General features: G+C 40.3%; 1 pseudogene; it reads left to right on the forward strand.

The window, feature by feature from the left end:
* Window positions 1–938: 938 nt before the first annotated feature.
* Window positions 939–24,490, forward strand: part of LOC118837062 — a 95,032-nt pseudogene continuing 71,480 nt past the window's right edge.

Genomic DNA, 24,490 nt, shown 5'->3' on the forward strand with positions numbered 1-24,490 from the left:
ATGTAAGACTATGACCTGGACAGGATAGGCCCTTCGCTTCTCCCTTCCAAGATCCTCCATTGTCTTCTCTCTTCACTTTCCATTCCACATAAATCTACACTCCAGTGTGGACCTCCCCAAGGGCGCGCTGAGTGGAGGGTGGCCATTCTTGTAGCCAGGGCCAGCCAATGAAAACCGGGAGAAGCCAGAGGTCATCCCAGCATAGCCTGCCAGCCAATGGGAGCAGCTCAAACGGAGGCCCATCATTCCTTTGGAGAGCCGGGTGGAAGCAGCACCTTTAAATGCAAAGAGTGTCCTTTGCCTTTTTGCTAGCACTCTTTCATCTGTGTGAATAAAAAGGGAGTCCAGCCAGCCTGGTCCTCAGTACCCCCTCCTCTCCCTCCCCTTCCCCTGGCCAAATGAAAGCATGAATAAATTAGGCTATTCTTAGTAGGGAGTGAAAAGAAGCCTTTAAAAAAAATTGTCAGTATCTATTTCCAAAACCCAAACAATAAAGTTATGCTGGCATTTTTTTTTCTTTCTCCAAAAGCAGCAATGGGAATGTGCAGGCCACTTAGTACATGTGAGGATTCTCCTGGGCCTCAGTTGCCCAAAGGGACACAACAGGTTGGAGCCAGGTGATTTCTGCTCTCCACTTGGTTTGAGGTTGGGGTGGGGGTGGGGAGAAGCTCATCTCAAGGACTGGAGAAAACCAGGGAGAGAGAAAATGGGGGGGGGGGAGAGTGGGGGTGGAATGCCAGTGCTTTCTCCTCTCTCTCTCTCTCTCTCTCTCTCTCTCTCTCTCTCTCTCTCTCTCTCTCTCTCTCTCTCCCCCCACCCCTTCTCTCTGTCTCTCTGTCTCTCCCCCCAACCCCTTTGCCCTTCCCCCACAGCTCTCCCTCCTTCACATCCCCCAGCTTCTGGCACAAGACCTATTAACCAGGCTTAGAAATGGCCCAATGCTCGGTGCTGGGAACAGCTGCTCCCGAACTCCCGATCCTAGCGAGCCTCTTAATTCCATTTGGTTTCACAGTTACCGGGGCAGTTCTCCTGCAGGCAGACTTGTGATTAAGGCAAAGAAAAATCTGTTCATTAGCCTCATAAAGACTTCCAGAGACTGTTCAGCCACTAATCAGCTAACTATTAGCAGCACGCTGGATTCTGGGACATTAATATACGGGCCACGGAAGGGCCGTGGCCTCCATATGGGTCAGCGCGGTTGCTCCCGTGTTTCGGAATTATCCCCCATTAGGCACCCAGCCTTTTCTCTAAAGGGAAAGCCCAGAGAGGAGAAGCGACTCCGTGTGACAAAACACACCAGGATACACCAAAACCCCCAAATGTTTATTTCTTTTCTGCCCGCCTTCCCCCTCCACCCCACCAACACCAGCACCACCCCCAAAACTTTTTTTTTTTTTTTTACTACATCAGTACTTTTCAATGGGAGCAGGAGCCTAGGAACGGGGTTGTTTGAGGACAAGGAAATGAGCCACTTGCTGTGATGAATGTTCTTGAAAAGCAATTTATTTTTTCACGGGTAGCTCACTGAGTTTGGGAACAAAGGAGCTTTGGCTGCCTATCAAATATTAACAGAGGCTAACTGTTTTTCTATATTTCTCTTTCCTGAACACGCAGGCTCACACCCATCCATAAGTATGGCAGAACTGACATCTAACTTGAGGGCTCTGATGTTGCCCCCCACTCCCACCCAAGCCCTAACCCCCTAAGGATGAAATGGTAGCTGTTCTCCTGGAGGGTGTCTGGCCCTTGCTCTGCTCCATTCACTCATTTGCTTTCTCACAGCGACTCCACTGCCCAAACACATTTTTCCCCCTCTTCTGGTGGAAGGGTGAAAAAAAGTGGGTTCCCAGACATTCAGGGATTGAGGGTCAATATGTCAAATTCTTGTCTTCCTAATGAAAGCACCAGTGATGAATTCTGCCCTCAGATCCCCAAATCCACCCAGTGAAGAGAGGGGTCCTTCTCCCTTACTGACAGGGACAATCCTTGGAAAATTCGGAAGGAGGTAATGTTTGTCATCTGTCTTCATCTTTCATTTCTTCAACCTTGTTCTCCCTTTTAGGCCAACTCTGTCATGTCACGATCTAAATAGATCTGGCTGCCTAACAATGAAGCATATTCTACTTCCCATATATACTATCCCTGACCAGAAGGTAGGAGATGCCCTGATTTTTGTTTTTTGTTTTCGTCATTTTTCTTTCTTTCTTTTTTTTCAGGCTGTTTGTTAACCCCAATTTTATTTTGATAGGAAAGGTTTTTAGATTTGGGGTGGGGGGAAGGGCTGTTTGGACTATAGATCCCCAGCTCTTTAGCCTCCACTGTCAACTATAAAATGTAAACTGAATTCCCACAAAATTTTCTAACAGTTGAGTTTAGGGTTCTTTATTCACAGAAATTTTAAACTCGACTTCTGCTGACCCAGTTAATTCACTTCCTGATGGCTGCCCCCCCTGGGTGGATAAAAAAAGAGAGAGAGAGAAAGAGACTAGATCAAAGGTAAGTCATAAAAGCAGGCAAAGAAATCAAATCCTCCTAGCTATGGCCAGGTGAGAGATCTCATTCTGAATGCATCTTGAGCACAAGATTGAATGGTGGGGTGGGGAAGGGGAGAGAGATTATCCAGGGCTGATCCTAAGGCAGAACAGTGTCATCTAGTGAAGTGGTCTTTTCTATATCTTTTCTCCCTCTGTTTTATCCCATTTCCACTGCCATCTTTGCCTGCTAACTACCTTCACTTCTACCTTTGGGTACCCAATGAACTCTTGCTATTTTCCTTCTCTCTATCAAAACTTAATTTCAGGAAAAGTTATATTTTTAGTTATTTATGGCTCATTAGAAATATAAGTGACTGAGGTATCTCTCCTAGGGCATCTGAACTCTAATCCTAGCTTCTGGGTGTGGTATGAAAGGCTACATCCCCTGGCTAATGAATTTTGTCATCATTCAGTGATTTGGGGGGATGCAGTGGTACCTTCCCTAGATCTCTGAAATTGGGCAGCACAGTTAGCCACCTGCTGAAAACATTTGTTAAGTATGTATCATGTACAGTGTATTATGATAGGAACTAAAAGGGCATGAAATCAGACATAATTCCCACTCTCAAGGAGCCTGTGATCTAGATTATAGGGGTGGGGAACCTGAGGCCTCAAGGCCACAAGTGGCCTTCTAGGTCCTTGGGTGTGGCTTTTTGACTAAGTCCAAGTTTTACAGAACAAATCCTTTTATTAAGGGGATTTGTTCTGTGAAGTTTGGATTCAGTCAAAGGGCTGCACTTGATGACCTAGAAGGCCACATGAGGCCTTGAGACCGCAGGTTCCCCATTTCTGGAGGAACAGAGAACCAATCTAAATCAAGAGGGAAAATAAAAAGGTAGATAGATAGATAGAGAGATAGATAGATAGACAGACAGATAAGTGAATGAATGAATGAATGAATAAATAGAACCAACAGAAAGGATAATATCAGAGTTACCTGAATCTGAAGAGATTCCATGAATCCTTTTTTTTTTCCCTGAGATTCCATGAATGAGTATCTCTGGGATCAAAAGAGCAGCATAGAATCTCCTGAACTACCATCAGCACAATGGGCTACCTTGGTGATACTGGACTAATCCCCATCACCAGTCATGTCAGAAAAGAATTTTCAGTCTAGATTTGAGTATAAATCCAATGAGATTCTGAAGATGCTCGGTAGGTCCTATGTAGAAGTGTAACTCAGAACACCTTTCACAGACTGATGTATGGATGTTGCCTTGTGGTTTGTTAGCTCAATATGCTGGAGCTTCTGTACTCATGAGGCTTCGGGCTCATGTTTGGCAGCTTGTGTGAGCCAATTATTTTTGTTCTGGTCAATGAACACATACTGTACCGTGAATCTTGTACAGATAACTCAATAATACTCTGGTCACAAAAGAAAACAGCTGAGTGTGGATGTCTCAGAGAACCCCATCCCTGCTATTTGGTGCCCACCTCAAAGGTTATGAACCCCTGACAGCAGATCAGGAACATGCATTGAAAAAACATAGGACAGCTTTATTATTGTGAAGTGCCCACCTAATCTTCTTCACAAAGATTCATTCTTTCCTAAAACCCCCAAGGTGCCCTCAGTAATGTTCCTCTATTCCTCATTCCTTGAATCCAGCCACATATTCTTTGAGGTCATCTCACCTCAAACATATGGAAAACAGGTGTGTTCTTTTTAGTCATTTCATAGTTTAAAATAATATCTGCTTACATTTATATAGCCCTTCACAGTTTCAAAGTATTTCTATATCCACTAGGAGAGGACAGCATGATATAGTAAAGAGAATTTGGGATTTGTAGTCACAGGACCAGAGTTCGTGTCCTAATCCTTCTGCTTATTGCCTTTGTGAACCTGGGCAGGTAATTTAACTTCTATGTGCCTCAGTTTCCTCATTTTTAAAATGAGAATGTTAGACTAGATTGGAGGCATACTGGTAAGTGTATAACAACTGGCTCTGAAAAGATTGTGTGCATGGTGCATTGGATTTGAACTCAGGTTATGCTAACTCTTGGTGCAACCTAGCTGCCCTCAATACCTGTGCATGCTCTGAATTTGGGGCAGTATCTTTTGATTTTACATCATCCTGCATTTCCAGAAGAAGGCCCACCAACCTTGGATTGCTACTCAACAGTTGGGCCACCATTTGCCAGGGCCTGTTATAATGACATGAATTTATAACCTACCCAGCCATATTGTGGTTTCCTCCAGCTCCATTTAATGGTCCATGAGTAGGAGCAGAGAAAGCATATGGCGGGAGTCAGCTAGGTGGCAGGATAGAACACTGGGCCTGAAATGAGGAAAAATCTAAGCTCAAATCCTGCTTTAAAAACTTACTTAAAAACCTTTGTGACCCTGGGCAAGTAATTTAATCTCTGTTTGCCTCACTTTCCTTATTTGTAATTGTAATAGCAGCTACCTCCCAGGGTTTTTGTGAGGGTCAAATGAGATAAGAATTGTAATGTCATTAGCACATTGTAGGTGCTATCTAGATGTTAGCTAGTTAGCTATTATCCAGGGCTAAGGTTTGGCAAGAAAATAATAGAACAAGAGAGCTAGAGATTCTGGAGCAGAGAATAGTGTAGAATTGAAATGAATAAATACAGTTTTGAGATTGGAGAGAGAGGAAGCCAGAGCAGGGGTCATTTCCTGAGAGAGCTCTAAAGGGTAGAGAGATTTAAAGGTCTTGATGAAGTCATGGGATAGGTTTAGGAGGAGTGAAGTATAAGAAGAAGTAGAATGATAAGTGGTAATGATAACATAGAGAATGTCAGAGTTTTTAATTAGGGCAATGAAACACTGATGGGTATTAACACAGTAACTGATGAGGCTGAGACCTAAGCCTTGAGCTGTCTTCTGCCTCTTAGGTCAATGCTCCTTCTCCCACATCCTACTGCCTTTAGCCTTGCTCTGATGTCACCAGTATAATTCAGATTCAGAAATGCAGAACCCAGATTAAAATGCAGGCATGAGCAATGACTGAGGGATGTTCCTCCTGGAGGGGAACCCCATTTATTCTGAAAATTAGGACACTCATTAGGGATAAATGACAAACTTGCAACCCCCAAGGAAAAAAGGAGAAGGATCCAAAAGAGTATGAACCAGAAGCCTGTCCAGGTCTAGAATCAAGGTTTCTTAGAGACAAAACCCAAGAGGCTGAGACAAAAGTATGAAGTAGGACCAGCAGAAGAAATTTTTAATTGGTGAAGTCTGCTGGACCAGTAAGCCACTAGGCATGGCACAAACATAATTCATGCAACTTGGTATGTGCTCTCTGCCCCTGCCCTGGCTCTGATGCCTTAGCATGGTCATAGAGCATGTGCTCTCTCTTCAGCTTGGTTACTGACACTGTGGGCTCAGACAAGTTATTTCACCCTCCTTTTACTAAAGAAGAGACCAGCCTGCTTTGTTTAAAGTCTGTAAAGGGGGTGTGCTTGCTGCTTCGAGGGGACAAGTTATCTTTAACCAGGGGCAATCATAGGCTCCTAGAATTGCAGAGCTGGGAGAGACCTTTTGAGACCCCAGACCTCAAACAGACCACACAGTTTCTGTTTGAATTTCCACCCTGCCTCATCCCCTGCCACATGTACACCAGGAACATAAAGTTTTTGAAAAAGTGGAAAGAATCCTAGATTTCAAGTCAGAAATCCTGGGTTCAAATCCTGCCGTTGCCACTAAATTACCTTGGATAAGTCACTCAATATCACTGTTCTAAGCCTCCATTTCCTTATTTGTAAAATGAAGCAGATCAGGCCTGGGGTTGGGAAGACCTGAGTTCAAATGCTACCTCAGAAACTTATTAGCTGCGTGACCCTGGGCAAGTCAGTCAGCTCTGTTTGTTTCAGTTTCTTCATCTGTAAAATGAGCTGGAGAAGGAAATGGCAAACCATTCTAGTACCTTTGCCAAGAAAACCCCAAATGGGGTCCTGAAGAGTTGGACACTACTTACTGAACAACAACATAAAATGAAGAGAATTGGACTAGATAGTCTCAAGATTAGATCTACGATCCTATGAGCTGAACGCAATGCATTCTCTTACTGGACAACTCGAATGTTTGAGCAGTTATTCCTCGGAGTAAGTCTGATCTATCTCCCTGGAACTTCTACATGTTAATTCTCCTTTTGTCTTCTGGAACCACACCAGGCAAGCCTTATTCCTCTTTCTCATAATGCCCCTTCAGATATTTCAAGACAGAGACCATACTTCCTACTCCTCCGTCTTCCCCCAGCTTAACATCCTTAATTCCTTCTACAGATCTGACATGATTTCCGGACCACCTTACTTTCCCCAGTTTGTATTTACTATTCCTAGATTGAAGAGAGAGACCGTTTGTTGGTAAGGTCAACAGATTCCGGAATGGCTTTCCCATTCTCAGATTCATGATTTTTGGTATCATATATCCTCAGGTCCTCATGGGAAAGCAATATGATATAGTGGATAGAGAGAGAGGAAAGAACAAGCATTTATTAAGTGCTTACTATGTGCCAGGCACTGTACTGATCCTCACAATAACCCTGAGAAGGAGATATACTATTATTATCCCCATATTATAATTGAGGAAACTGAGATAGATATAGGTTAAGTGACTTGCCCAGATTGGATTTATACTCAGGTCTCCATGACTCCAGACCCAGCACTCTTTCCATTATAACTTCTAGCATTGAAGCTAAAAGACCTGGTTTCAAGTTCTACCCCTGACAAATACTGGCTACCTCACCTTGGGCAAAACATTTGACCTTTCAGCATCTTTCTCTAAGACTCAAAGTTGCAAAGGTGACAACCTGCATTCCTAATCTGATAGTTCCATATACCAGTGAAACCATAGATCTCATCCATGGTTAGCTGGTTAGCCTTTTTCCCCCAAAGATCCTATAGAGGCGATGATGTTTTAGATAGTAAAAAGACCAGGAAATCCCTAATCCCTAGTTCATGGTATGACTTGGAGGTAGACCAATCACCAATCATGCAACTCTCTCTCTCTGTCTCTGTCTCCGTCTCTGTCTCCATCTCTGTCTCTGTCTCTGTCTCTCTCTCTCTGTCTCTCTGTCTCTCTGTCTCTCTGTCTCTCTCTCTCTCTCTCTCTCTCTCTGTCTCTCTGTCTCTCTCTCTCTCTGTCTCTGTCTCTGTCTCTCTGTCTCTCTGTCTCTCTCTCTGTCTCTCTCTGTCTCTCTCTGTCTCTCTCTCTCTCTCTCTGTCTCTCTCTCTCTCTGTCTCTATTTCTTCTCCCTCTCCTTTCCAACCTCCCTCCCCCTTTCTTAGAAACTTCATCAGGGGCTTTGCTTTAGTTTTAGAATGTTCTAATAATCTTTTTTAAACAAAGACAGAAAATGGTCAGTTGCTTTGTTTTGTTTTTTTCCCCAGGCAGGGGATTGCCTAGGTTATTTTGTCTCATTTTGTAGATTGTGTAGGTTGTCTGGGGTTGCTTCAGACCTTCTACTTTCCACTGATGGGGAGATAAAGAGTAAACTTCTGCCAAAGGAGAGATATATAGAGTGCTGTCAGATCCTTAGGCCACCACCTTAACTTCTATCTCCCCCAAATTTCACTACTGCAGTTGCTTATATGATCAGAATAAGGGTCATTGGTATTAAGGGTCAAAAACAAATACGAGGAAGCTAGTCACACATAAAGACAGTAAAAGGGTAATTACTGAGAGACTGTATAATTATGTTAAAGATCTCAGTTCAAATTTTGCTACAGACACTTGGCAGTTGCGTGACCATTTGCAAGTCTTTTTATACCTGAGGGTCTCAGTTATAAAATAGGGATCATACTACCTAAATTATCTACTTACAGGGCTGTTAGGAGAACACTTGGCAAGACTTAAGGCATTTTAACATAACCATTAACTATTATTAAATCATTAATAACAATGGTTACTTTCTCCTAAACTTTACCCAGGGACTGCCATTTGACATTAGGTTTTGATGATAAATGAATTTGAACAAATGTTTTCATCTTTCATTTGGTCAATTGTCCCCAGAATGAGAGCCAATGGGGTAAGTCTTCCTAATATATGCTTCTTAAAAACAGAAGCCTGAATAAGACCCTTCTTTAGTCTAATATTCAGGTATCTCAGGGTGCTCATACCAGCTAATATACTTGGTATAGTAAATAGAGTGCGTTGCACTTAGAGTCAGGAAGACAGTTCACATCTTGCTTCTGACATTAGCTGTAAGCATGATCACCTGAGCTCTCAGAGCTTCAGCTCCCTTCCTTATAAATTCCTTATCTGTAAAAATGAGGAGATTGGACTAAAGGGTCTCTGAGATTGCTTCCAGCTCCAGATCTATGATCCTGTGATAAAATAGGGATAATAATTACTGTATGTTGTTGTGAGGCTCAAATGAGGTGATATTTATGTGATCTGAGTCCCACAGCTCATTGGTAGGGGTCTCTCTCCTCATTGGTGGGGATCAATACCTTGTGCCTTCATGAGGAGCAGGGAAGAGTTATCAAGAGTAGAAGAAAGGAGAATGCCAGGCCTTTGAGTCTCCCATTTCTTATGGTTCTAGGGTTGCTTCAGGCTCTATAGTCATTTTGGGTAGCTCTGGTTTCCAACTTTGAGAAAGAAGATGGACAATGTCAATCCATGCATTTGATTCAATTCTCTATATATCTGAGAAATGAGCCTTTATCAGAGATACTCTCTGTGAATTTTTTCCCTTGCTTTCTGCTTTCCTTCTAATTTTGGTTGCATTGATTTTGTTTGTGTAAAACCTTTTTAATTTATTGTAATTGAAATTATTCATTTTACATTTCATAATGCTCTCTATTTTTTGATCCTAAATTCTTCCCTTATCTATAAATCTGGCAAGTAAACTATTCCATACTCCCCTAATTTGCTTATGCTGTTACCCTTTATGCCTAAATCATGTACCCATTTTGACCTTATCTTGTTATACAGTGTAAGATGTTGGTCTATACCTAGTTTCTGCCATACTATTTTCCAGTGTTCCCAGCCGTTTTTGTCAAATAGTGAATTATTGTCCCCAAAGCTTGGTTCTTTGGGTTTATCAAACTCTAGATTACTATGGTCATTTACTACTGTGTCTTATGTACTTAATTGATTCTACTGTTTCACCAGTCTATTCTTAGCCAATACCAAATTGTTTTAATGATTACCCCTTTGTAAAACAGTTTGAAATCTGATAAGACTAGGCTGCCTTCCTTCACAATTTTTTTCATTAATTCCCTTAATATTCTTGACATTTTATTCTTCCAGATGAATTTTGCTATTAGTTTTTCTAGCTCTATAAAATATTTTTTAGTAGTTTGATTGGTATGGTGCTGAATAAACAAATTAACTTAGGTAGAATTTTTATTTTTATTATATTGGCTTGGCCTACCCATGAGCAATTCATATTTTTCCAATTGTTTAGAGCTGACTTTATTTGTATAAAGCGTTTTGTAATTGTGTTCATATAGTTCCTGGGTTTGTCTTGGCAGGTAGACTCCTAAGTGTTTCATATTGTCTATGGTTATTTTAAGTGGAATTTCTTTTTCTATCTCTTGCTGCTGGACTTTGTTGGTAATATAAAGAAATACTGATCATTTATATGGGCTTTTTTTTTACATCTTACAACTTTTCTAAAGCTGTTAATTATTTCAACTAGTTTTTTAGTTGATTTTCTAATTATGCCATCATATCATCTGCAAAGAATAATAGTTTTGTTTTCTCACTGACTATTCTAATTTTTAATTCCTTTTTCTTCTCCTACTGCTATAGCGAGCATTTCTAGTACAATATTGAATAATAGTAGCGATAATGATCTTATTGGCAAGGCTTCTAGCTTATCCCCACTACAGATAATACTTGCTGATGATTTTAGATAATACTTGTCATTTTAAGGCAAGTTCCATTTATTCTTAGTCTCTCTAATGTTTTTTTTGTATTTTGTCAAAGGCTTTTTCTGCTTCTATTGAGATAATCATATGATTTCTGTTGGTTTTGTTATTGATGTGATCAATTATAGTTTTCCTAATACTGAACCTCATATATTGAATTCCTGGTATAAATCCCATCTGGTCATAGTGTATGGTCCTTGTGACATATTGCTGTAACCTCCTTGCTAGCATTTTATATAAAATTTTTGCATCAATATTCACTAGGGAAATTGGTGTATCGTTTTCTTTCTGTTTATGCTCTTCCTGGTTTAGATCTCAGCACCATATTTGTGTTTTGAAAGAAATTTGGTAAAAGGAATTCTTTGCCTATTTTCCCAAGCAGTTTATTTAGCATTGGGATCAACTAAATATTCTTTAAATGTGTGGTAGAATACACTTGTGAATCCACCTGACCGTGGGGATTTTTTGTTATGGAGTTTATTAATAGGTTCTTCAATTTCTTTTTCTAAGATGTTTGATTTCTTTTTATAATTTCTTCTGTTAATATGAGTAATTTATATTTTATAAGTATTTATCCATTTTGCTTAGATTGTCAGATTTATTGGCATATAATTGGGCAAAATAGCTTCTAATAATTGTTTTAATTTCCTATTCCTTGGTGGTAAATTCACCCTTTTCATTTTTGATACTGGTAATTTGGGTTTTTTCTTTCTTTTTTTAATCAGATTAACCAGTGGTTTATCTATTTCATTGTTTCTCCCCCATAAAACCAGCTCCTAGTTTTACTTATTAGTTCAATAGTTTTCTTACTTTCAATTTTATTATTCTCTCCTTTGATATTTAGGATTTCCAATTTGGTGTTTAATTAAGGAGTTTTAATTCATTCTTTATCTAGTTTTTTTTTAGTTGCAGGCCCAAGTCATTGATATGCTCCTTCTCTATTTTATTAATGTAATTGTTTAGAGATATAAATTTTCCCATAAGTACTGTTTTGTCTGCATCCCATAAATTTTGGCATATTGTCTCATTGTAGTTTTGTTTATTTTAAATAACAATTTTTTTTATTTTTACAAGGTGGGGCACCCTCTCATTACATATTTCATGTGCTATAGTTTCTGTGATGACAACTTCTCAGACTGGAGGATCAGTAAAGGAGGTCCTTGCCTTGGCCAACTTGGTCACTGTTCTATCTCTGTTTGGTTTTTTCTTGTGAGGTCATGTCAAAATTATTGTATATGCATCAAAGCCTCATTACTTGGATGATCCTAAAACAAGGATTACAAATTCAGTCCTTTCAGTCACTGAGCAGCAGCTGATGAAAGTCTTTACAAAGGTCAAGAATCAGCTAGAGTGATGGATAGCACAAGGCAATTACTATGTTGAATTTTAATAAGAAAGATATCAATATTTTAAAATTTTAAATAATTAACCTTTCAAATGTTGATTTATGAAAGTTTGAAGCATTTATTCTTCTGAAGTTATTAAAGCTTAAAATTTCACTAAGACTTTTAGGACATCCTCTATGTGTGTATGTGCATTATATGTACATTTTTATATATGCTATATGGAAACATATATATGTCTGTAAGCATGTATGTACACACACATATAGGCATTAAGGTTTGCTAAACTTGACCAAGTGATAAACAGATGAAATATTAAAACAGCACCAGATATGGAACAAAAAGATTTGACTTCAAATCCCAGTCTATGAAACTTTGGGCACAAGTCATATGATATTTCTGGGATCCAGTTTCCTCAAATGTGATAGGAGGAGGTTAGACTATATGATCTCTAAATCATGTGATCTTAAAAGATTTTTCCTCTACTTCTCTTACTTGATTTTCCAAATTCTTTTTGAGCTCTTCCATGGCCTGAGACCAATTCATATTTTTCTTGGAGGCTTTTGATGTAGGATCTTTGACTTTGTTGACTTCTTCTGGCATGTGTTTTGTTCTTCTTTGTCACCAAAAAAAGATTCTATAATCTGAGTCCTTTTATGCTGCTTGCTCATTTTCCCAGCCAATTATTTGACTTTTGAGCTTTTAGTCAGGGTATTACTGCTTCTAGAGTGGAGAGTGCTTTGTCCCAAGCTTCAGGGGTTTTGTGCTGCTGTTTTCAGAGCTACTTCTCTTCTGAGGTGGTATGATGCTCCTCTCCTGGCCTGTGCTCTGGTCAGTGAGTGCAAGCACTGCTTTCTGCCATGTAACTACCAGGAGGACTCCCTCTGCACAGTCACCGCAACCTCTGTCACACCAGCACTCCTCCTCCCCCAAGAACCGCCAACCAGGACCATGACCCAGATCCAAGCAGGGCAAAGCAAGAGAACTCTGCCTCTGTGACAGCAAAGCGCTCCCTGCACTCCCGCTCTGATATGCCACTTGATTCCTCCCACCGGGTGGGCCAGAGGCTCTGGAAGCAGCTGCCAGAGCTTCCTGCTGCTGCCCCCCACCATCCCCAGGGCTTGGCCAGACAATGCACTTCTCTCACCCAGATCCAGCAGTCTTCCCACTGACCTGCTCCATTGTCTTTGGTGTTTGTGGGTTGAAAAGTCTGGTAACTGCCAGAGCTCAGTGATTCAGGGCCCTGAGGCCTGCTCCACCCAGTCTACTCCTGGCCTGGTCTGTCCTGGCAAGGCCCACGCCAGCCTACACTCTGCTCCCAGTATGGTGTGATAGACCCTTGCCAGCGACCATCCAGGCCATCTTGGGCTGGACACTTGTTTCCCTCTGTTATTTTGTGGGTTCTGTAGCTCTAGAATTTGTTTAGAGTCATTTTTTATAGGTGTTTGCAGAGATTTGAGGGAGAGCTTAAGCAAGTCCCTGTTTTTATGCCACTATCTTGGCTCTGACATGACACGGATTTTCTCAGATATCCAAGCTGAAAAACTCTAAAAAGCAACAGAGGCTTAATCTGCAAGCTAATACCCTAAAAGAACCCATGAAGTGGATAATGTATTTCTTACAAGTCTTGGAGGGTAGATTCCTTCAAGAAGGGTTAATGGGTTCCAGAACAGCCAGGAGAAGAAAGTTCTTAGCGTCAGACTCATCTCCCAGGTCACACAGAGACTTGCTGCCTTCTGCAGGAGGCTTTTCTGGACCCATCTCCTCCCTGCCCCACCACACCCAGCCACCACTGCCAGTGTTTTCTCTCTGTTACCTTCTAACAATTCTGTATATTTAATGCATGTACCTATTTACTTGCATTTTATCTCCTCATACAAGAACACAAGCTCCTTGAATGCAAAAATGTTTTTTTTTTCATTTTCCTTTTTATCCCTAGCTCATGGCACAGTGCCTGGACCGTAGTAAGTGCTTAATAAATGCTTGAATGACTAATTGTGAAGACATGCCAGGATGCAGACTGAACTTCAGACAAGTATAAAGTAGGTGAAGGTCATATCACCTCTCAATTCCAAATCTTTCCTTGTTGTTATAAACAGACTTTTACATTCACATTGAAAGTTGCGTGTCATAGTCACAGGTGTCTCTCACAGTTCCCGTCATCCTAATGGAATATTGTTTATTTCCAGATGCCACAATGCAGCCAAACCAGCCTTTTCTCTACTGCTTACTCACTCACTTCAATCCATTCTTCTTCTTTCAATCCATGCCTTTGTACTGACTGTCTCAAGTATCTGTGATTCTCTTCCTCCTTACTGCTGCTTCTTTTCCTTTAAGATATAGCTCTGGGCACAGTAACCTAGTGTTTGATTAATTCAAAGATCCCAAATATTAAGAGAGGACCTCACTATCCAAAAAAAAGCCTGTTGGGAAAATTGGAAAGCAGTATGGTAGAAACTAGGTATTGACTAATATCTCACATCATATACCAAGATAAACTCCAAATGGTATATAACATACATAAAAGGTGACATCATAAACAAAAGAAAGGAGTAAGAAATTACCTTTCATATCTATGGATGGGGAAGAGTTTGTGACCAAACAAGAAACAGAGGGTGACAGAAGGTAAAATAGACAATTCAATGAAAAATTTTGCCCAAACAAAACCACTACAGCTAAAATTAGGAGATGCAGGTAGATGGGGGAAAGTCTCTGTACTAAGTGTCTTTGATAAAGGTCTAATTTCTTAGATATATAGGGAACTAATTTAAATTCGTAAAAATAAAAGCCATTCTCTAGTTAATAAATAGTCAGAGTATATGAACAGGCAGTTTTCAGAGGAAGAAATCTAGTAACCATATGAAAAAAGAATATTCTAAATCGACAATAAAGAAATGCAATTTAAACAGCTCTGCAGTTCCAGCTCACACCTATAAAATAGGCAAAATTGACAAAAATGGAAAATGTCAAATGCTGGAGGAGCTGTGGAAATGCAGTCACATTAATGCACTATTGGTAGAACTATGAAGTGGTCTGGCCATTCTGGAAAATATTTTTGAACTATGTTCCCAAATCTATTAAACTGTGTATATCCTTGACTAGGTCTATACCCTCAAGACATCAAAGAAAGAGGTAAAGGACCCATATGTACAAGTATATTGATAGCAATTATTTTTGTGGTGGCAAAGAATTGGAAACGGAGGGAGTGTCCATTAATTAGAGAACAGCTTAATGAATTATGGTATATTAATATGAGAGAAAGTAATTGTGCTGTAAAAAAGAAAAATGGTATAGGGAATGGTTTCAGGGAATCCAAGAAAGAGTTTTATGAACTTATGCAAAATGAGGTAAACTGAATCAGGAGAAAGATTTGGACAATTGCAATGATATTGTAAAGACAATAAACTTTGAAAGTCTTCAGAACTCTGGTCAACACCAAGGACCAACCACAATTTTAGAGGACTCATTACGAAACATGCAACCCACCCCCAGATAGAGAGGTGATGGGTTCATAGTATAGAATCTGAGACATGGACAATGTTACATTTTGTTCTTCTTGACTATGCGTGCTTGTAATGGGATTTTGTTTTCCTTGCTTTATTGGGGGAGAAAGGAGGAAGGCGGGAGAGAAGACAGAGTTCATTTGAATTTTTAAAAATTTTAATAAAGTTACAACTCAGGCACCATTTTCTGAATGAAACCTTTACTTATTCCCCCCAACTGCTGGTGTCTTCTTGTATTTAACAATGTCTGTATGTATGCATGCATGCATGTATATACACATGTGTGTATATACCTTTATTTACTATACATAGTATGCGTATATGCATACTATGTGTAATTGTCACTCCCATTAGAATATAAACTCATTGTGAGTAAGGGCTCTAACATTCTTTGTACTTATATTCCTATTGTCTAGCACAGTGCTTGTCACCCAGTAATGTTTAATAAATACTTATTTGTTGATTAATTAATTGATGGTAGGAATAGAGTAGGGAGTAAAGCGTAAGTGAGAGAAGAAAGATTGGGGAGAAGGATGTAGAGGGATTTAGGACAGGGAGGTCAAACACCAGAAAAGAAAAAAAATGCATCTAATGTTCCTCAAAATTGTGGAAACACTGTGGGACCTGAGGCTCATCTCCAACCTCTCTTGCATCCTAGTTTTGTGAAAATTCAGGAATTTATAATCAGTTTCCTATGAATGAAGAAGGCGAAGTGTCCTGAATAGCACTTGGGGGTAGCAACCCATACTTAAATTCTAGGCTCCCTCAAAAAATATCATTTTGTCATATATATATGTTTTTGTTACATTATATATAACAGATGTGTTACAAATAAACAGTCCTCAAAAGAAGAATTATAAGCTATTAACCTGCTGTATGAAAGAATGTTCCAAATCACTACAAATAAGACGAATACAAATTAAAACAACCACGAGGTTTCACCTCACACTCAGCAAATTGGCAAAGATAGCAAAATAAGGCAACAGTCCATTTTGGAAGTGTTTTCAAAATGCAAATGCACAAGTGTCTTGTTGGTAGATCTATGAATCGCTACAACCAATCGGAAAAGGAATTTGAAATTAGTCGGATTAAATAGCTACAGTGTCCACAGCCTTTCATCCGGCTATTCTACTGCTAGGCATATATATAGATATAGATATTTACAGCAAGGAAATCTCTGACAAGAAAGGCTCCATATTCAGTAAAATATTTGTAGCAGCCCTTTTTGTGGTAGCAAAGAATTGGAATCAAAGTAGATGTTCATCGATTAGGGATGATTAAGCAAATTTTGGTTTGTGAATGTAATGGAAGAGTAGTGTGCTGTAAGAAGCATGAAAAGATTTGATGAACTGTCGCAAAGTAAGGTAAGCAGAAGCAGGAAGTCGATACATAATTACTACAACAACGTACATGGAAACAACAACCACAAAACAAACAGAACTGGATGTTAAAGAATAATCAAGGACAAACTTGGGACTGAAGAAGAGGGATGAGAAGACATCTCCCCATCACTCCTTTGCAGAAGTCAGGGCTCGCAAGGGTGGTGCATCGCATGTAGCACCAACTTTTACTTTCTCCCACTTTCTTTTTGTTTTGTCATCATTATTGTTATTATCTAGCATTTACATGTCACTTTCAAGTTTACAAAGGGCTTTTACAAATGACAACTTATTTGATCCACACAATAACCTGGGAGATAGGGCTGTTAGCTCCATTTACAGATGAAGAAACTGAAGCAGACAGAGGTTAAGTGACTTGCCCATGGTCACACAGCTAGTAGGTGCCCTGAGGTAGAATTTGAACTCAGGTTTTCCTGATTCCAAGTTCTGTGCTCTACCTAGTATGCCATCTCAATGCCACATTCCTGTAATAAGTGCTCTCTGGGAGGGGGAAGCAAAGAAATACAAGGAGGAAATTATAAAGGACATAAAAACAAAAGATACAATTAAAATTTACTAGGTAAAGGGTACCTTTCTAAATAAATATATCTTTCCTGTTATCTCTTCCTCTTCTAGTACTGATGGAGGAATAGACTTCTCATGTTTTCTACCTAAATTATCAGTTTCCAGTCCCAACTGCCCTCATAGTAACCACTGAATAGCAGAGTCCCATTGGCTCATGTTTCTATTTTCTGATTGGATTTGTGATTTTGTGGGTATAAGGAGCTTCCTAGTGAGAAAACTTTCTTTACCGATGCAAATCTGCAATTGTTTTGCAACCTAGAGACTTAGAGGGTTGCCTTGGTCCCTGCAAGACTAAATCATCATAACCCTAGACCTAGAAAGGACTTTAAACATCTTCTAGTCCAACTCGCTCAAGTCAAGTGACTTGCCCAAATTCATACAGGTCATAAGTATCAATATTTGAACCCAGTTCCCTTGACTAGGAGCCTGTGCTCTTTCCACTGCATCACACTGCCTCTGGGTAGATTCTCATGTCTAATGCTATCCCCAATGGAACCTCATCTCCCTCTCCCTAATCTAGCCTTGGAAGCACATATCTGAAATCCCACCAAAGGTTATCCCAGGTGATGAAGCCCTTGCAGCAGATCTCCTCCCTGGAAGGGTGCACACTTGCACAATAAATACTGCCCTTCCCATAAAGACGGTATGTACTGGAGAAAGATCTTGTTCCCTTTTTGTCCTTATCTCTGAATCCCCTCATACTGTATGTGTTTTGCTTGTGTTCCTGACTTTCTCTGAGGGAGATCTCAGACTTGCATAAGCACTTGACTCACCTCCAAACCTAAGGTTTGTTCCAATGAGTTTGACTTTTCAACCTCTCTATGTCTCCCAGCAAAGATGGACCGTGTTTTTGTACTGTGGAACATGCCAGGAATAGCTTACATACAGTACTTGTGGGAGAGTTCATGAAGAAGAGACCCACAGATCTAGCCAGACATCTGCAAAGGTGCCATTAAGATGATGCACGTCTTTTTTCCATGGCGCCTTGGGCAAGCCATTGAGCTTCATTATTCATTTCTTCTGAAGGAGTATCAGGATGTATGAGGGAGAGTCATGTGTTCCTTTGGCCAGTAAACAAAGAATGGGGCACCACTCACATCTACAAGACCCAGGAATACTGAAATACAATCCCCATGATCTTTTAAAACAAGAGATGGTGGGGTATTTGCAGCCCTGTCTAGTCACATTCTTTAGGTATGCCTTTCAATCTAATGATGTTGTTACATTTTGCTCTCCTGACCCTCTTACATTAAGAAACCTCCCTCCATCTACAGGATCCCCTTCCAATGAACAACAAAATGCAAGGTAGGATAAATGACCAATTAAGACCAGCACCAAGTATGAGGCATCACAGAGTTCACTGTAGCAGAAACAAACAAGAATTCACAGTCCAGGGCCCAGAACTAAGTCAGGACTTTGGATAAAAATAAATAGATATATCAGGGGGTATGATCTTTCTGGGCTTTCTGCCTCTCTATCAGCTCCCCCCTACCCAATCTAGAGAACTCAGGGATGGAATCCTGGAAACAGGACAAGGATACCAAGACAGAAACAACTCTTTCCCTGGTCCAGGCTTAGACAGTCAAGATAGCAATCTAGGTCTAAGGACAGGAAGGCCTCAATAGATAGGAAGAATTCAAAGTACTTTTAAAGTTGTGTGTGGAGACTTCTTGGGGCAAACTAAGGCTTATGTGAATGTGAGTGACTCTACTCTTCTTTTTTTAAATTATTAATATTTATTTAATATTTTTAGTTTTCAGCATTAATTTCCACAAGATTTTGAATTACAAATTTTCTCCCCATTTCTCCCCTCACCCCACTCCAAGATGGCATATATTCTGATTGCTCCATTCTCTAGTCAGCCCCCCCTTCTGTCACCCCACTCCCCTCCATCCCCTTTTCCCTTACTTTCTTATGGGGCAAGATGGATTTCTATGTCTCTTTGCCTGTATATCTTATTTCCCATTTGCATGCAAAACCAACTTTTTGTTTTGAACATCTGCTTTTAAAACTTTGAGTTCCAAATTCTCTCCCCTCTTCCCTCCCCACCCACCCCGCCTAAGAAGGCAAGCAATTCAAGATAGGTCACATGTGTATCATTATGTAAAACCCTTCCACAATATTCATGTTGTGAAAGACTAACTATATTTGCTCCCTCCTATCCAGTCCCCCTTTATTCAATTTTCTCCCTTAACCCTGTCCATTTTTGAAAGTGTTTGCTTTTGATTGCCTCCTCTCCCTATCTGCAGTCCCTTCTATCATCCCCCCTTTTTGTCCCCTTCATCTTTCTTTCTTGTGGGGTAAGATACCCAATTGAGTGTGTATGTTATTCCCTCCTCAAGTCAAATCTGATGAGAGCAAGATTCACTCATTCCTCCTCACCTGCCCCCTCTTCCCTTCCTACAGAACTGCTTTTTCTTGCCACTTTTATGTGAGATAATTTACCCCATTCTATCTCTCCCTTTCTCCCTCTCTCAATATATTCCCCTCTCATCCCTTAATTTTATTTTATTTTTTTAGATATCATCCCTTCATATTCAACTCACCCTGTGCCCTCTGTTTCTCTATATATGTATATTCCCTTCAGCTACCCTAATGCTAAGGTCTCATGAATTACACACATCATCTTTCCATGTAGGAATGTAAACAAAACAGTTCAACTTCAGTAAGTCCCTTATGCTTTCTCTTTCTTGTTTACCTTTTCATGCTTCTCTTGATTCTTGTGTTTGAAAGTCAAATTTTCTATTCAGCTCTTGTATTTTCACTGAGAAAGCTTGAAAGTCCTCCATTTCATTGAAAATACATATTTTGCTTTGGAGCATGATACTCAGTTATGCTGGGTAGGTGATTCTTTGTTTTAATCCTAGCTCCACTGACTTCCAGAATATCATATTCCAAGCCCTTCAATCCCTTAATGTAGAAGCTGCTAGATCTTGTATTATCCTGTTTATGTTTCCACAATACTCAAATTGTTTCTTTCTGGATGCCTGCAGTATTTTCTCCTTGATCTGGGAGCTCTAGAATTTGGTGACAATATTAGGAGTTTTCTTTTGGGGATCTTTTTCAGGAGGCGACTGATGGATTCTTTCAATTTCTATTTTACCCTCTGGCTCTAGAATATCAAGGCAGTTCTCTTTGATAATTTCTTGAAAGATGATGTCTAGGCTCTTTTTTTGATCATAGGTTTCAGGTAGTCCAATAATTTTTAAATTATCTCTCCTGGATCTATTTTCCAGGTCAGTGGTTTTTCCAATGAGATATTTCACACTGTCTTCCATTTTTTCCATTCCTTTGGTTCTGTTTTATAATATCTTGATTTCTCATCAAGTCACTAGCTTCCACTTGCTCCAATATAATTTTTAAGGTAGTATTTTCTTCAGTGGTCTTTTGGAGCTCCTTTTCCGTTTGGCTAATTCTGCCTTTCAAGGCATTCTTCTCCTCATTGGCTTTTTGGAGCTCTTTTGCCATTTGAATTAGTCTATTTTTAAGGTGTTATTTTCTTTAGTATTTTTTTGGGTCATCTTTAGCAAGTCATTGACTTGTTTTTCATGGTTTTCTCGCATCACTCTCATTTCTCTTCCCAATTTTTCCTCTACTTCTCTAACTTGCTTTTCCAAATCCTTTTTGAGCACTTCCATGGCCTGAGACCAATTTGTATTTTTCTTGGAGGCTTTTGTTGTAGGCTCTTTGACTTTTTTGACTTCTTCTGGCTGTATGTTGTGGTCTTCTTTGTCAGCAAAAAAAGACTCCAAAGTGTGAGTCTGAATGTGAGACTATTTTCGCTGCCTGTTCATGTTCCCGGCCAACTACTTGACACTTGACCTTTTTGTCAGTATATGACTGCTTGTAGAGAAGAGAGTACTTTGTGCCAAGCTTGAGGGGCTGTGCTGCTATTTTCAGAGCTACTTCTATACAACAAGCTCTGCCACACCAGCGCTCCTCCTCCCCCAAGAACTGCCAACCAGGATTGTGGCCCAGATCCAGGCAGGGCAAAGCAGGCTTTGCACTCCTGCTCTCATCCACCACTTAATTCCTCCCACCAGGTGGGCCTGGGGCCAGAAGCAACTGTGCTGTAGCTCTGGAAGCAGCCTCAGAGCTGCACCACCTCTGCCACCCCTGCAGTGGTGGCCAAACCATGAACTTCTTTCATTCTGTCCCAGAAGCTTTTCCCACTAACCTTCTCTGTTGTCTTTGGCGTTTGTGGGTTGAGAAGTCTGGTAACTGCCACAGCTCACTGATTCAGGGTGCTACGCTTGTTCCACCCAACTCCTAGTCTGGTTAGTCCTGGCACAGCCCATACTGGGCTCTGCTCTACTCCGCTCCCAGCTCCATGCAATAGACCCTTCCCAGAGACCATCCAGGCTGTCCTGGGCTGAAGCTCTGCTTCTGTTTGCTATTTGGTGGGTTCTTCAGCTCTAGAATTTGTTCAGAACCATTTTTATAGGTGTTTGGAGGGGCCTGCGGGGGAGCTTATGCAAGTCCCTGCATTCCAGACACCATCTTCTGATTCCACTCTTCTGAGAACATGATACCTTCTCCCTCTTGAGAAGATCTTGGTTTGAGAGGGATTAGATCTATCAAGATCCCAGATTTTTCTTGAATGGATGTAAAAAATACAAGATTGGGACAGCAAGTCCACAACTGGTAGACATTGAAGAATTTCATTCTTTCCCTTTTGATAATTTCATCCTTTATCATCCTAAGACACCTTCACCAAGGCAATGAAACACTCGAAAAAGTAGAGCCGCTAGTTCTCACCATTCCCCTCCCCCCTCCCCCACCCATTTAGCTCTTTTCCAGCTTGTGACCAAGGAAAAGTTAAGAGTGCATAGTCTAGAGACATCACTCATGCTGTGTGTCATAGACTCAGATTTAGGCCAAAAGGGACCTTAAAAGCCAAATATCTCATTTAATATTTGAATAAAATAAGACTGAGAGAGGTTAAGTGACTTGCTGAGAGTCAAATACCTTTTAAGTGCCTGAAGCAGGATTTGAATTCAGGTCTTCCTAATTCCAAGCCCAGCTCACTATCTACTGTACCACTTAGGAGACATGGCAGCCTTCTCATCTGGTCATTGCTTGATAACTCTGAGATAACTCTGCCCTCAGCCCCATCATGTCAGAACATACTTAGGCCTAGCAAACTTGAATAAATAAATTAGTGTCATCTCATAAGTATGGGATAGAATAAACATTTTCTTAGATGAAAATTGAATGTAGTGAGGCATAGATAAAAACCAAGTCTAATCATGTTCTCCCCCAAGTAAAAGTTATTCAGTCAAACCTTACTGATTTAGGTCTAAGTTAGTGAGAAGTCTTAGTCATCGAGTGATTTTAAAGAAAGACCGTGTTGTTACTTTCAAAGGCATACATTAAAATGGACTAGTGAAGTGTCAAGGTGGGCAGCGGGGTGGTGGAGCAGATAGAGTGCAGGGCTTGGGGTCAGGAATAACTGACTCAGATCCTTACTAGCTGTGTGACCCTGGACAAGTCACTTACAACCATTTGCCTCAGTTTCCTCATTTGTAAAATGAGCTAGTGAAGAAAATGGCAAACCACTCCAGTATCTTTGAGGTTACAAAGTCAGAAACAGGACAACAACTTTGTATTGATTTCTTTTGTTTTTATATTGCCTGAATTTCCTCCCATACCTTTCCCTTTCTCTTCTTCCAGAAAGCCATCAAATATAGCCATGAATATTTTTAAATGACAAAAAAGAAAGAAAAAAAGGTCAGCAAAACCACTCAATACGCTGAAAATATGTGCTCTATTCCACCCTTATGGATCTCCCACCTCTGTGGAAGAATATTGGGGGAGGGATGTCTTCTCACAGCTTTTCTCTTGGAGCAATGCTCATTCTTCATAATTCTGCAATGTGCACTTTCAGTTGTTTTGTGATTATCCTTTCCATTTATATTATTATAGTTATTGTTTATGTTGTTTTAATGACTCTGCTTCCTTCACTCTGCATCAGTCCGTACAAGTCTTTCCATTCTTCTCTATATTCATCACTACTGGTGATTAATAATTACTATTATTGCTTACCCTAAACATGTGTTTAATAAGCCTTTTCTTCATAACAGCAGTGCAAAAGCAAACTTCAACCTTCCCCTGTTTGAACGATTCCAAATTCTATACTAGCAACATTGGAATGAATGAGATATTACTGTTTCAGCACTACTTAGTCTAAAAATCCATTATAATTGAACCTTTAAATATAGTCTTTCTTCAAGTTATCATGTTGGCCACTGGGCAAAAGCCTGACAGGATGGGCTTTTACAAATTTTCATTTCCAAATATATCATCTAGCACTCGATCTATGACACTCTCTGAAGAACGGGGTGAGGAAAATGTTTTGAAATGTATCAGAAACAGTCCTCATGTCAAGGTTCTATCCTTGGAGGCATCTTAATTGAAGGTTAAGGCTGAAATCTGGTGTCTTTCCCCAGCGAGCACCATTATGATGAGACGTCTCTTCACCTCACCTTTCCTATCTGCAATGCTCCCTCTCACCTGTACACTTCACTCTTGCTGTTCCTGCTATGTTTCAAGTTCTTCTCAAAAGGATGAGGCGATATCAGAACAATCACCACATCAGAGTTGCAGCCTAGGCTATATATGAATAGCCTCATCATCACAGACTCAGCCCACCTCAAACAGAAATACCAAGCATAGCTACAGTGTATAAAAAACCTGGGAGAGAGAAATGTGGACATAAAATCTGCTCCATGGCTGTCTCCCCACTAGTCAGCACATTAATTAGAACGTGTTTAGAGATATGCCCATGTCAAGAAAACTTCCTAGGAAACTCGGATAGCTCAGCTGTGCCTTTCCTAAGCCCTAGAAGTTTATCTGAGTCTGATCCTTACTCCAAAAGCAATGAAATCCACTTAGGAGTATAGTAGCATAGCTAGAGGTTATATACACTCAGTGTCTCATTTCATAGATAAGGAAGCTAAGGCCCAGAAAAGTTAAGTAATTTGCCCAAATTAACACAGTTAGATAAATGGCAGAGCTTGGATTCGAACCCATGGTTTCTGACTCCAAATCCACCACCCTTTCCATTACACTACAATGCTACTAGTCAATCCCAGGGTTTAGGGCCTCCTTAATACTAACACACTCCTAGAGCACAGACTTCTTTCAAAGTGTTTCCCTTTGGACACCTCTCTTTTGTAGTGGTGTTTCCCTGGCTCACGTCCTTTCAGGAGGTGGTTTTGAAAAAAAATTGTTCTCCACTATTTTTCTTCGCAGAAATAGGATTCCTGTTGGTTCTGTAACACCACAGAATAGAAACTGCACGTGGTCTC

The sequence above is a fragment of the Trichosurus vulpecula genome, chromosome 2 (genome assembly GCF_011100635.1).
Source record: "Trichosurus vulpecula isolate mTriVul1 chromosome 2, mTriVul1.pri, whole genome shotgun sequence".
In the NCBI taxonomy this organism is placed as follows: domain Eukaryota; kingdom Metazoa; phylum Chordata; class Mammalia; order Diprotodontia; family Phalangeridae; genus Trichosurus; species Trichosurus vulpecula.